This window comes from Globicephala melas, chromosome 3 (genome assembly GCF_963455315.2).
Source record: "Globicephala melas chromosome 3, mGloMel1.2, whole genome shotgun sequence".
Taxonomy (NCBI): Eukaryota; Metazoa; Chordata; class Mammalia; order Artiodactyla; family Delphinidae; genus Globicephala; species Globicephala melas.
This window is the reverse complement of record NC_083316.1, coordinates 75,372,883-75,387,969: the sequence shown is the minus strand read 5'-3', so window position 1 is coordinate 75,387,969 and position 15,087 is coordinate 75,372,883. Positions and strand designations below refer to the sequence as shown.

The following is a 15,087-nucleotide window of genomic DNA, read 5'->3' as shown; positions in this document are numbered from 1 at the left end:
TCTCTTGTTACGAAGCACTGGTTCTGGGCACAGAGGCTTCAGTAGTTGTGGCACACGGGCTCTACAGCACAGGCTCATTAGTTGTGGTACATGGGCTTAGTTGCTCCGCAGTACGGGGGATCTTCCTGAACCAGAGATCGAACCCATGTCCCCTGCACTGGCAGGCAAATTTTTGTTTGTTTGTTTGTTTGTTTTGTTTTTGAAATCGCTGGCTTTATTTATGATTTGCTCATTTTACCTTCTTTACCACCTTTTTTTTAATTTCTGAGATATACATTTTAAAGTAATAACTAGAATTATGACATAACATTATACCAGAATATATAAGAATTTTAGAAATTTCATGCAATGTCTGAAACATTTATATTAACATATTTCCATACGAATAACCCAAAGAAAGTTTAGTATTAGTTGTTTTTTGTTTTTGTTTTTTTATACTGCAGGTTCTTATTAGTCATCAATTTTATACACATCAGTGTATACATGTCAATCCCAATAGCCCAATTCAGCACACCACCATCCCCATCCTACCGCAGTTTTCCCCCCTTGGCGTCCATACGTTTGTTCTCTACATCTGTGTCTCAACTTCTGCCCTGCAAACCGGTTTTCTAGGTTCCACATACATGCGTTAATATACGATATTTGTTTTTCTCTTTCTGACTTACTTCACTCTGTATGACAGTCTCTAGATCCATCCATGTCTCAACAAATGACTCAATTTTGTTCCTTTTTATGGCTGAGTAATATTCCATTGTATATATGTACCACAACTTCTTTATCCATTCGTCTGTCGATGGACATTTAGGTTGCTTCCATGACCTGGCTATTGTAAATAGTGCTGCAATGAACATTGGGGTGCATGTGTCTTTTTGAATTATGGTTTTCTCTGGGTATATGAGCAGTAGTGGGATTGCTGAATCATATGGTAATTCTATTTTTAGGTTTTTAAGGAACCTCCATACTGTTCTCTATAGTGGCTGTATCAATTTACATTCCCACCAACAGTGCAAGAGGGTTCCCTTTTCTCCACACCCTCTCCAGCATTTGTTGTTTGTAGATTTTCTGATGATGCTCATTCTAACTGGTGTGAGGTGATACCTCATTGTAGTTTTGATTTGCATTTCTCTAATAATTAGTGATGTTGAGCTTTGCATGTGCTTCTTGGCCATCTGTGTGTCTTCTTTGGAGAAATGTCTATTTAGGTCTTCTGCCCATTTTCGGATTGGGTTGTTTGTTTCTTTAATATTGAGCAGCATGAGCTGTTTATATATTTTGGAGATTAATCCTTTGTCCGTTGATTCGTTTGCAAATATTTTCTCCCATTCTGAGGGTGGTCTTTTCGTCTTGTTTATGGTTTCCTTTGCTGTGCAAAAGCTTTGAAGTTTCATTAGGTCCCATTTGTTTATTTTTCTTTTTATTTCCATTACTCTAGGAGATGGATCAAAAAGGATCTTGCTGTGATTTATGTCAAAGAGGGTTCTTCCTATGTTTTCCTCTAAGAGTTTTATAGTGTCCAGTCTTACATTTAGGTCTCGAATCCTTTTTGAGTTTATTTTTGTGTATTGTGTTAGGGAGTGTTCTAATTTCATTCTTTTAAATGTAGCTGTCCAGTTTTCCCAGCACCACTTATTGAAGAGACTATCTTTTCTCCATTGTGTATCTTTGCCTCCTTTGTCATAGATTAGTTGACCATAGGTGCGTGGGTTTATCTCTGGGCTTTCTATCTTGTTCCATTGATCTATGTTTCTGTTTTTGTGCCAGTACCATATCGTCTTGATTACTGTAGCTTTGTAGTATAGTCTGAAGTCAGGGAGTCTGATTCCTCCAGCTCCATTTTTTTCCCTCAAGACTGCTTTGGCTATTCGGGGTCTTTTTTGTCTCCATACAAATTTTAAGATGATTTGTTCTAGTTCCATAAAAAATGCCATTGGTAATTTGATAGGGATTGCATTGAATCTGTAGATTGCTTTGGGTAGTATAGACATTTTCACAATGTTGATTCTTCCAATCCAAGAACATGGTATATCTCTCGATCTGTTGGTATCATCTTTAATTTCTTTCATCAGGGTCTTATAGTTTTCTGCATACAGGTCTTTTGTTTCCCTAGGTAGGTTTATTCCTAGGTATTTTATTCTTTTTGTTGCTATGGTAAATGGGAGTGTTTCCATAATTTCTCTTTCAGATGTTTCATCATTAGTATATAGGAATGAAAGAGATTTCTGTGCATTAATTTTGTATCCTGCAACTTTACCAAATTCATTGATTAGCTCTAGTAGTTTTCTGGTGGCACCCTTAGGATTCTCTATGTATAGTATCATGTCATCTGCAAACAGTGACAGTTTTACTTCTTCTTTTCCGATTTGGATTCCTTTTATTTCTTTTTCTTCTCTGATTGCCGTGGCGTGGCTAGGACTTCCAAAACTATGTTGAATAATAGTGGTGAGAGTGGACATCCTTGTCTTGTTCCTGGTCTTAGAGGAAATGCTTTCAGTTTTTCACCATTGAGAATGATGTTTGCTGTGGGTTTGTTGTATATGGCCTTTATTATGTTGAGATAGGTACCCTCTATGCCCACTTTCTGGAGAGGTTTTATCATAAATGTGTGTTGAATTTTGTCAAAAGCTTTTTCTGCATCTATTGAGATGATCATATGGTTTTTATTCTTCACTTTGTTAATATGGTGTATCACGTTGATTGATTTGCATATATTGAAGAATCCTTGCATCCCTGGGATAAATCCCATTTGATCATGGTGTATGATCCTTTTAATGTGTTGTTGGATTCTGTTTGTTAGTATTTTGTTGAGGATTTTTGTATCTATATTCATCAGTGATACTGGTCTGTAACTTTCTTTTTTGTAGTATCTTTATCTGGTTTTGGTATCAGGGTGATGGTGGGGCAGGCAGATTCTTAACCACTGTGCCACCAGGGAAATCCGTAACATCCTTACTTTCTGATGCTCCAGGCTCATATTGTGTTTTTCCTGCCCTAGCCCTAGAAGTAGCCGTTTCTCTGAGGAGTCCTGTCTTTTGCATAGCAGAGTGGAATTTATAAACCAAGATTTAGGTGCCAGCTGTTCATTGCTACTGGGGTACCTTCTAGCTCCTTTCAGTGGATAGAGCTAGGAAACACATGTGTAGGTACTAACTCATGCAGACAAACACATCAAAATTTATTTCTGTATCATTTATATGTAAATATATTAAAAGAATAAGTTCATATTGATATCTCCAATTTTAATCCAACATGACAGGGTTCATTCTAGCTTTCTTCCCTTATTTGTAACTTCTTTCTCTTACAGTAAGAAACATGACTCCCATTTTCTATAATTTCTGATAACCCTACTATATCAACATAAGTAAAAATATCTTTAAAAGCATCTAAAAATACTTTTAAAATCTAAAAAAAATTTTTTAATCTAAGAGAGTAGTTTTACATTTCTTAATCCCTCTGTTAGAAACAAATTACCAACTAGAGAACATTGTTCGTGAACAGCTCTTTTGTCTTTAGTCTTAAAACAGTTAAAACACTGCTTTCCAGAGTTTCTTAGCTTGGCTCCTTTCTTGTCCACCCCCTTCAGTGTAGTTATGTAATTCATTTGTAATGTTGTGTGATTCCCATGTCACAGTCTGTATTTCATATTCCCCCCACAACCTAGTTGATTTTGTTGTTGTTGTTATCGTATAATAAAATTCACTCTTTGTGGTGTACAGTTCTATGTGTTTTGACAAATGCAGAGAGTCATGTGTCGACCACTAGAGTTCCCTGCAGTACAATTTCATCAACCCCCTAAACAAGTTACCCCTTTATCGATAATCTCTCCTCCCATTCCTAACCCCTGGAAAGCACTGATCTGTTTTTTTTCTCTGTACTTTTGCTTTTTTAGGAGTGTCTGTCATGTAAAATAGAATCACACAGCATATAGCCACTTGATTCTGTCTTCTTTCACTTAGGAAAATGCATTGAAAATTCACCCAAGTTGTTGTGTGAACCGACAGTTTGTTCCTTCTTATGGCTGAGTTATATTTTATTGTATGAAATAGTTTAAGGGCATCTGGGTTGTTTACAATTTGGGGCTATTGTGAATAAAGCTGCCATAAACATTTGTTTATAGGGTTTTATGTGAATGTAAATTTCTTTTTGTCTTAGGAAGACACCTAGGAGTGGGATAGCAGGGTTATCCCTTTCTTTATCCCATAAAGAAAGGATATCTAAGAAGACAGATCACATCATATAATATAAATTATAAAACCAGAACTCTTATTAAAATCAAGGGGGAACAGAATTCCCAATCTATTTAACATTCTTCCAGAATTTCTGGCTAGTGGAATAAGACATAAATCAGAAGTAATGGACTAACTGCTGGAGAGGAAAAGGGGAAAATGGTTATTAACTGCAGAGAATATTTCTTAGAAAACCCCAAAATACCACATAAAATCCTCTTAGAAATCAGTAAGGCTATGAAATATAAGAAAAATATTGAAAAATATCAATATCCCAGTAAGAAACTGAAGATACAGTAAAATAAAAAAAATCTCTGAATAATAGCAACATACACACCATAAAATTTCTAGGAATAACCCTAACCAAAATATGCAGGATCCATATATAGAAAACTATAAAAATTATTGAAATATAAAGGACATGACCATTGACTTTTGCAGTTACTGCCATTCATTAATTCATTCAATTTGATTACTTGCCCAAAATTTCGTTGCCACAGATATAAGTTCCATAAGAGAAGGAGCAATAATTATTGTATTCACGGTGTTATCCCCTGTGCCTAATATATTGCCTGACTCATAGTAGGCACTCCAAAAATATTTTTCTATATGCCAGTATTTTGTTCAGTTATCTGATCTATGAAGTTTGTATAGCTTCTAAGAAACATTCACTAAGTAGCTTAGTAGTTTTTGAAAGGAGTCTAGACTAGTTAATTACCATCACCTAGCAAATTGTAATACCCATCCATTTGACAGCATCATGACTCATGGCTTGAAGCATAGGTACCTAGAGTCTTGCATTACTATCTTTTGTCACTTTCCCTCTGTAACATTAATGGATTCCACAACACAACACCAAGAATTTCAAAGCTTAGGGGAGTTTAGAGGAATGGCCCTTCTCTATAAAAAGGTTGGTTATACTTCATCAATTCAATTTCTAGATCCCACAGGCAATGCTAGCTTAATAGCAACTGAATGGAAATGAAATTCTAGTAATTGAAAATTTGAGTTATTAAGGAAAGAAAAAGAAACAGAAAAGAAACCCACAGAATCTAGGAGCAGGTAAAAGTAAAATATTTCACAGTATGCAGTCTGAGCCTTTTATCTGAAATCTGCTTTCTGCTTCCATGTAATACAGAATTTAAGGTTAATGATTCACAGTATTCCATTGCTTGATAGCTTAATTTCATTTCATAATTAGGTTGACATTTTTCCTCATAATATTCAATTGCTAATATTTTCCTGGGTTTTAAAACTAATGGAATAATATACCATTAGATAAAGTTAGCTGAATAGCTGAATCACAGCTAAAGATAAAGCATTTTTTTGAATATTCTTATCATTTTCCAGTGTTTTATTATCTATGCGTGTGTGTGTACTTGTGTTTTTATGTGTTTGCTGGGGGTGGGGAATACTGTGTAGTAATTCCCTGTTGTTCTTCTTCTAAATAGGGACTTCCAGTGAACAATAATAATGGTAATGCCATAGTTATTTACTGAGAGAACTAATCGGGATTCTGCAGTGGTGTGTTGAAGTTTTGTGAAAATGAAATTAGAGATGCAGCATATTTCAGCAGTAATGAATCTGTTTATGTTGTATAAAGCAGGGTTAAGATAAAGCAATTTTTCAAACTCAGTGCTTTTTGATGGTCAAGTGTTTATTCCATTGGGTCATTAATATACTATATTTCCAAAGAATTCTTTGGGCAAAGTTCGTCTTCTGGCTAATGTTAAAGATGAATTGGCCCACAACAGGCTTTTTACATTTTGTAATGATAATTCTAAATTGTTAGGTAAGATCCTCTTGAGTATACTCTATTGCCTATAAATAAAAGGGCTGGCAAAGACCTTGTTTTTAAAAACTGAATTTACAACAAAGTTAGGAATATTAAACATCAATAGACATTATTGGTTCTAGTGTATATTGCTGGGCCGATGATGGATTTTAACAGTAAAGAAAACTTAATAAATTTGATATGGAAATCGGAATTGTAATACAGTAGCAGGAACTCAACACGAAAATTTAGACATTAATGAGAATAAGCTTTGAATGTCAGCTTGAATTAGACTTCCTGCATTTTGGCCAAATTCATAGGTTATGGCAAATAGGTTAGGTGGTAGGACAGAAATAACTGAAATGATTTTGTTTACCAAATATTTCAATGCCAATTGTTCACTTTATTTTTTAATGCTTCCTAGCTATTTCCATTAAAAAATGACAAATATTCGACCTTAAATCTGTATCATTAAGTACAGAAGGAAGGTATTTAAATGGACTCCTTTTGGAAGTTAAGTTTAATATTAGTCAACTGATATATTTGAAGTTAGAATTTAAATTAGGGAGATAAACTCAGAGGAGAGGAATGCAGGGCAGTGCTGTGGGGATGTGAAATGGGGGAAAAGGCTCTCCAAAATAGTAAAGCCTTCTCTCAAGATATTAGGTAGTTGTGTTGGGTTATTCACCTGGCAGTCATAGAAAGAGGTAATATACTGCTTTACTTACTCTGTCACCAAAAAGCTCTGGAAATGTCAGTCAGAATTTTCTGTATATGGCAATAACTGTGATATACCCACTGCAAAATAAAGCATTATTAGACATAATCATACCTTAAGCTGTGATGACAGATCTTAAAATGACTATAAGCAGTTGAAGGGGAAAAAGGGTCACAGTTATCTGTGGCACCAATTAAATTGACAGCATACATAGGATTTTACTCAGGGAGAATACCAGTGATCTGCGTTGGGCCACCATTTAGTACATGCAACTCTGCAGTGAGATTGCTGCTGGAAGATGCCTTATAAACAAGGGCTGGAAACATGGCATGGCTTTTTGAGGCAAGACTGTTTTTTCACTACCTATCAAGATAAATACCACACCAGTGATGTGTTCATACACAAAATGGCAATGAAATAGAAAAAGGGCATCCAGGGTGATAGCTGTGGGAGTGAGTCAGTGAATTAATTCTGCTTAGCAAGAAAGATGTTTAAATTTGAAAAAAAATCTGTAAGTATTAAAGGGTATTCATACTTCCTTCCTGTTATGACACTCATTCGACTAAAATATAAATAAAAGGAAATGGACTGATAAGGTTGGTAATTGGCTATAGTGAGAAGAAAGCTGAATAAATGATTAAAGAATAGATTTTTTTAAATTTATTTAAAAGGATTATAGTTTTCAGATGTTTCATCTCTTAAGGCAGGGTGATGTTGATTTTTTTTTTTTAAGCAATACTTACATCTGAAATAGTATCATGTACATTTTTAGCCAGTACTCAAAAAAATTCCATATTCTATACAAATGGGGGAAATGCAATTCATAATTGACAAGGTATGAATTTTTTATACTTTAAGCCATGAGGTTGCCACATCAACAAATGTAATTCCTTAGCAAATATGTCTTATGTTTATATTTATGAAATGTACACAATTGACATAGAACCCAAAAGGGAATAAGTAAGCATTTTATATATATATATATATATATATTTACTTTGATTTACAAACTCCATTCTGGGAAATATTTATTAAATTAGAAACAAGGAATGAATGCAAGCAAAATGTGCTTAGAGTTTCAATTTCTCTTGGACTTGGTGTTACTTTTATGCATTTTACCAAAGCTTGGACTCACATCAAAGTGTTGGCCGTGTTTTGCTTTGATTTTTTAATTTTTAAAATGTATACAAAGCTACTCTCAAAGGTGAAAATGAAAAATTATTAAAACTTAAAATTCATCTATGGAGGCACACATTGCAGTGGTGATTTCATGTTAAATATCCTAAGCTGAAACAGCAAGAATCTTGGAAAGAGTGACCAAGTCTGGACACATAATATACTCCACATTTTGTGTAGCTATTGAAGAGGGCACCACAGCTTACTGACGGGGCCATAAGATGAAAACATTTCTTGAAATAGCTTTGATATCCATTCAAATATAAGTTCTTTGAGGGTAAAGTTTTGTTTGTTTGTTTGTTTTTTTGCGGTACGTGGGCCTCTCTCTGTTGTGGCCTGTCCCATTGCGGAGCACAGGCTGCGGACACGCAAGCTCAGTGGCCATGGCTCACGGGCCCAGCCACTCCGCAGCATGTGGGATTTTCCCGGACTGGGGCATGAACGTGTGTCCCCTGCATCGGCAGGCAGACTCTCAACCACTGCACCACCAGGGAAGCCCCAAGATCTTGTTTAACATGCCTCTCAACCTCCTTGATATCAGCATGAAGTTAGAGGAAGCAGTACTTCTAATTATTTCCCCAGGAGTAAGGATGGGAAGTGAGGAAGTGGTCCCATCATCCCCAAAGAGCTGAAGCAATGGGAGTTGTCTTGAGAGGCTCCTAATCTTCCACCACTGTAAAAGTTGAGGCATCTCAACTCAAGTGGGTCTGAAATAAATCAGGTCTTCCAGTTCTGGCCTGCCATCATGGGGTGCAAAGAGACGTTGTTGTTGTTTTTTCCTATTAATTAATTTGTTAACAAATACACAGTGGATATTAACTGGTCTTAAACTGTGAGCAGCTCACATTTCACTTATTATTATAGGAGACACAGAGACATAGGTTGCAGTAGATGTACTATAGTGGGTAAGAGCATTAACTCTAGAGCCAGCTGCTTGAGTTAGAATCCTGGCTCCACCACAGACCAGTTGTGTGACCCTGGGTAACTCCTCGTGTGTGGCAATAATTAAAGTTGCTAGACAAAGACAAGATGGTGGAGTAGTAGGACGTGAACTCACCTCTTCTTACAAAAACACCGAAATTACAACTAACTGCTGAACAACCATCAACAAAAAAAATGGTGGAACCTACCAAAAAAGATACTCTACATCCAAAGACAAAGAAGAAGCCACAACGAGACAGTAGGAGGGGTGCAATCACAATAAAATCAAATCCCATACTCACTGGGTGGGTGACCCACAAACTGGAAAATAATTATACCACAGAATTTCTGCCACAGGCGTGAAAGTCCTGAGTCCCATGTCAGGATCCCCAGCCTGGGGGTCTGGCAATTGGAGGAGGAGTCCCAAGAGAATCTGGCTTTGAAGGCCAGCAGGGTGTGATCACAGGAATTCCACGGGACTGGAGGAAACAGAAACTCCACTCTTGGAGGGCACACACAAGGTCTTGTGCACACCAGGACCCAGGAAAAAAAAGCAGTGACTTCATAAGACACTGGGCCAGACCTACCTGCTAGTATTGGAGGGTCTCTTGCAGAGGTGTGGTGTGGCTGTGGCTCACTGTGGAGACAAAAACACTAGCGGCAGTAGGTCTGAGGAGTACTCATTAGCATGGGCACTCCTGGAGGCCATTTTCCCACCAAGACCTGGCCCCACCCCACAGCCTGTAGGCTCCAGTGCTGGGATGACTCAGGCCAAACAACCAACAGGGCAGGAACACAGCCCCACCCATCAGCAGACAGGTTGCTTAAAGTCTTCCTGAGCACACAGCTGCCCAATAAACACACCCCTTGACACAGCCCTGCCCATCAGGGGGACAAGACCCAGCTCCACCCACCAGTGGGCAAGAACTAGTCCTTCCCACCAGGAAGCCTGCACAAGCCTCTTAGACAGCCTCATCCACTGTGGAGTCAGACAGCAGAAGCAAGAAGAACTACAACCCTGCAGCCTGCATAATGGAAACCACAATCAAAGAAAGTTAGACAAAATGGGATGGCAGAGGAATATGTCCCAGATGAAGGAATAAGGTAAAACCTCAGAAGAACAACTAGGTGAAGTGAAGATAGGCAATCTACCCAAAAAACAATTCAGAATAATGATAGTAAAAATGATACGTGATCTCAGAAAAAGAATGGAGGTACAGATCGAAAAGATACAAGAAATGTTTAACAAAGACCTAGGAGAACTAAAGAAAAAACAAACAGAGATGAACAGTACAATAACTAAAATGAAAAATACACTAGAAGGAATCAATAGCAGAATAACTGAGGCAGAAGAAAGAATAAGTGAGCTGAAAGAATGGTAGAAATCACTGCCATGAAACAAAATAAAGAAAAAGAATGAAAAGAAACAAGGACAGTCTCAGAGACCTGGGACAACATTAAATGCATCAACATTCTCATTATAGGTACTGCAGAAGGAGAAGAGAGAGAGAAATGACCTGAGAAAATATCTGAAGGATAATAGCTGAAAACTTCCCTAACATGGGAATGGAAACAGTCACCCAAGTCCAAGAAGCTCAGACAGCCGCAGGCAGGACGGACAAGGAGGAACATGCTGAGATGCATACTAATCAAGCTGACAAAAATTAACAACAAGAAAAAATATTAAAGGCAACAAATAACATACAAGGGAATTCCCATAAGGTTATCAGCTGATTTCTCAGCAGAAACCCTGCAAACCAGAAGGGAGTGACATGATATATTTACAGTGAGGAAAGGGAAGAACCTATAACCAAGAACACTCTATCCAGCAAGGCTCTCTTTCAGATTTGATGGAGAAATCAAAAGCTTTACAGACAAGCAAAAGCTAAGAGAATTCAGCACCACCACACCAGCTTTGCAACAAATGATAAAGGAAATTCTCTAGGTGAAAAAGAAAAGGCCACCACGAGAAACAAGAAAATTACAAATGGAAGAGCCCACTAGTAAAGGCAAACATGCAGTAAAGGTAGGAAATCATCCACACACAAATATGAACACACCAATCACAAGTACTGAAATTGAAACTGTGATTAAAAAATCCCCAACAGAAAAAAAGAAAAAAGAAGAAAAAAAAAAAAAAAAAAATCCCCAACAGACAAAAGTCCAGGACCAGATGGCTTCACGGGCAAATTCTAGCAAACATTTAGAGAAGACTTAACACCTATCCTTCTGAAACTATTCCAAAAATCAGCAGAGGAAGGAACACTCCCAAGCTCATTCTGTGAGGGACACCATCACCCTGACACCAAAACCAGACAAAGATATCACAAAAAAAGAAAATTATAGGCCAATATCACTGATGAACACAGATGCAAAAATCCTCAACAAAATACTAGCAAACTGAATTCAATAGTACATTAAAAGGTTCATACACCATGATCAAGTGGGATTTATCCTAGAGAATCAAGGATTTTTCAACATCTGCAAATCAATCAGTGTGATATACCACATCAAGAAATTGAAGAATAAAAACCATAAGATCATCTCAATAGATGTAGAAAAAGCTTTTGACAAAATTCGACACCCTTTATGATTAAAAAGCTCTCCAGAAAGTGGGAATAGAGGGAACATACCTCAACATAATAAAGGCCATATATGACAAACCTACCACTAACATCATACTCAAAGGTGAAAAGCTGAAAGCATTTCCTCTGAGATCAGGAATAACACAAGGGTATGCACTCTCACCACTTTTATTCAATATAGTTTTGGAAGTCTGAGCCATGACAATCAGAGAATAAAAAGAAATAAAAGGAACCCAAATTGGAAGACAAGAAGTAAAACTGTCACGATTTGCAGATGAGATGATTCTATACATAGAAAATCCTAAAGATGCTACCAGAAAACTACTAGAGCTCATCAATGAATTCAGTAAAGGTGAAGAATACAAAATTAATACACAGAAATCTGTTGCATTTCTATACACTAAAAACAAAAGACCAGAAAGAGAAATTAAAGAAACAATCCCATTTACCATCGCATTAAAAAGAATAAAATACCTAGGAATAAACCTACCTAAGGAGGCAAAAGACCTGTACTTGGAAACCTGTAAAACGCTGATGAAAGGAACCGAAGATGATACAGATGGAAAGATATACCATGTTCCTGAATTGGAAGAAGCAATATTGTCAAAATAACTATACTACCCAAGGCAATCTACATATTCAGTGCCACCCCTACCAAATTACCAATGGTATTTTGCACAGAACTAGAACGAAAAATCTTAAAATTTGTATGGAGACACAAAAGACCCCGAATAGCCAAAGCAATCTTGAGAAAGAAAAACAGAGCTGGAGGAATCAGGCTCCCTGACTTCAGAGTATAGTACAAAGTTATAGTCATCAAAATAGTATGGTACTGGAACAAAAACAGACATATAGATCAATGGAACAGGACAGAAGGCCCAGAAATAAACCCACAAACCTATGGTCAATTAATCTACAACAAAGAGGCAAGAATATACAATGGAGAAAAGACAGTCTCTTCAATAAGTGGTGCTGGGAAAACTGGACAGCTACATGTAAAAGAATGAAATTAGAACATTCTCTAACACCATACACAAAAAATAAAATCAAAATGGATTAAAGACCTAAATGTAAAACTGGATACTATAAAACTCGTAGAGGAAAACATAGGCAGAACACTCTTTGACATAAATTGCAGGTATATCTTTTTGGATCCACCTCCTAGAGTAATGAAAATAAAACAAAAATAAACAAATGGGACCTAATTAATCTTAAAAGCTTTTATACAGCAAAGGAAACCGTAAACAAAAAGAGAACCCACAGAATGAAGAAAATATTTGCAAATGAAGTGACCAACAAGGAATTAATCTCCAAACTATACAAACAGCTCATGCAGCTCAATATCAAAAAAACAAACAACCCAATCAAAAAATGGGCAGATCTAAATAGACATTTCTTCAAAGAAGACATACAGATGGTCAAGAGGCACATGAAAAGATGCTCAACATCGATAATTATTAGAGAAATGCAAATCAAAACTACAATGAGGTACCATGTCACACTGGTCAGAATGGCCATCACCAAAAAGTCTACAAACAATATATGCTTTAGCGGGTGTGGAGAAAAGGGAACCCTCCTACACTGTTGGTCAGAATGTAAATTGGTACAGACACTATGGAGAATAGTATGAAGGTTCCTTAAAAAACTAAAAATAGAACTACCACATCATCCAGCAATCCCACTTCTGGGCATATATCTGGAGAAAACCATAATTCGAAAAGATACATGCACCCCAATGCTCACTGCAGCACTGTTTACAATAGCCAAGACACAGAAGCAACCTAAATGTCCACTGACAGAGGAATGGATAAACAAGATGTGGTATATATATCTATACAAAGGAATATTATTCAGCCATAAAAATAATGAAATAATACCATTTGCAGCAACATGGATGGACCTAGAGATTATCATACTAAGTGAAGTAAGTCAGACAGAGAAAGACAAATATCATATGGTATCACTTATATGTGGAATCTAAAACAAAAAATGACACAAATTAACTTATTTACAAAACAGAAATAGACTCACAGACTTAGAGAATGAACTTATGGTTACTGGGGGGAAGGGTGGGGGGGAGGGATAGATTGGGAGTTTGGGGTTGACATGTATACACTGCTATATTTAATACAGGTAACCAACAAGGACCTACTGTATAGCGTAGGGAATTCTGCTCAATATTCTGTAATAACCTAAATGGGAAAATAATTTGAAAAAGAATAGATACATGTATATGTATAACTGAATCACTTTGCTGTATACCTGAAACTAACACAACATTATTAATCAACTATACTCCAATATAAAATTTAAAAAATTTAAATTAATTAAAGTTGCTATGAGGGCTAAATGAATTACTATATGCAAAGTCCTTAGAACAGTGCCTGGCACATTGAAATTGCTAAGTAAGCATTAGCTGTCATAATTATATGCTCCAAACCCCCCCAGTGCCAGTACATAGTAGGCATTCAGTAAATAATTTCATTCATTCAGTAATGAAAGAACGTTGGATACTATGTGAATATGAATACATAGGCAGTGACTCAATGAAGAATAATGGCACCATTAACCATGTAGAGCTCTCATTTTCTCCTAGGTTCTAGAACAGTTTTAAACTTTCTAAATTTTTAGCCAATTTTAAATAAAATATGAGCCAGGTCTATATTTCAAATCCTTTTCTAAACATGATGATGCTATTAATTTGAATGAGAGGTTGCAAACAGGCATTTCAGCTGATAGAGCTCACGTTTATAAATAGTGCTTTCAATCAGATTGTTATCCCCAGAAGTGGTTATGCAGTGGTTAGTTAGCCTTGTGCCAGTCTGCTTGCCAAATCAACCTGTGATGCCTGGGCTGTCATCAGCTTTACATGGCTAGTATAAATGCATTCAATTTTTAGAAGTTTTAGAGTTGCAAATATGTAATCCTTTTCTTCTTGATGAAAATAAGACTTTTTAAACAATCATTTTTGGAGCAAGAATAACATTTCTTGGCATAACTTATGTAACTTTTAACATAGCAGTTTAGTAAATGGGATAGACACCAAGTGTCTATAGAACACAGTCCATGAAAACTTCCAAGTACATCAAATTTAGCTAGAAAAGAAAAAGACTTTTTTATTCATTAAATTGTACATTACTCTGAGAAAAATACATTGTTGAGAAAAAAAGAGCAATATGGTTCTCACGATATACAGCAGTCTTGACACTTCTCCTAGCAAAGGGCATTTCTTCTGTATCAGCAGTGAGTGCTAGCCAAATAGCATGACCTTGGACTTCTATCTAAACTCTTAGAATTTTTAAAAATCCACTGGAGAAAAAAGTCTCTATGGAAATATGGGTAATTTACTGGTAACGGAAAAGTTCAGCTTCCATTACTACTGATGGCTATGCTTCCATTTATGTTTTCCCTAAGCCATAAGTATTTAAAATGTTATGGTTAGCATTCTTACTTGTCCCATTGGTTGGTATATAACTCTCCCACTTAAATACATAGAAAAAATCATATTAATTAAATTGCGTTGCAGATAGTCTCTGTAGACTATAAGTTCAAATTAAGGGTTTTGCTGCTTGTTCCTGAGCTTGGAACGATTCATTTTACTGTATTAGTAGTAGCAAAAGAAATCAACTACCTTATAAAAGAACATCCATTTGAATTCTTGCAGAAATAGCTAGATAAACTGCATATATA

The 15,087-nt window shown here is 36.4% G+C and overlaps 1 protein-coding gene and 1 long non-coding RNA gene across 3 annotated transcripts in view; one reads left to right on the top strand and one right to left on the bottom strand.

Annotated features, from left to right (window-relative positions):
- The window catches only part of LOC115845252 (uncharacterized), a 58,171-nt gene that overhangs the window by 2,324 nt on the left and 40,760 nt on the right, over window positions 1-15,087 (bottom strand). For both annotated transcript variants that reach the window (XR_009563427.1, XR_009563428.1), the window contains one exon: window positions 6,726-6,795. This is a non-coding gene — a long non-coding RNA (uncharacterized lncRNA). The remainder of the gene's footprint in view (window positions 1-6,725; window positions 6,796-15,087) is intronic.
- KIAA0825 (KIAA0825 ortholog) overlaps window positions 1-15,087 on the top strand; it is a 401,091-nt gene that overhangs the window by 374,180 nt on the left and 11,824 nt on the right. The window lies entirely within an intron of this gene.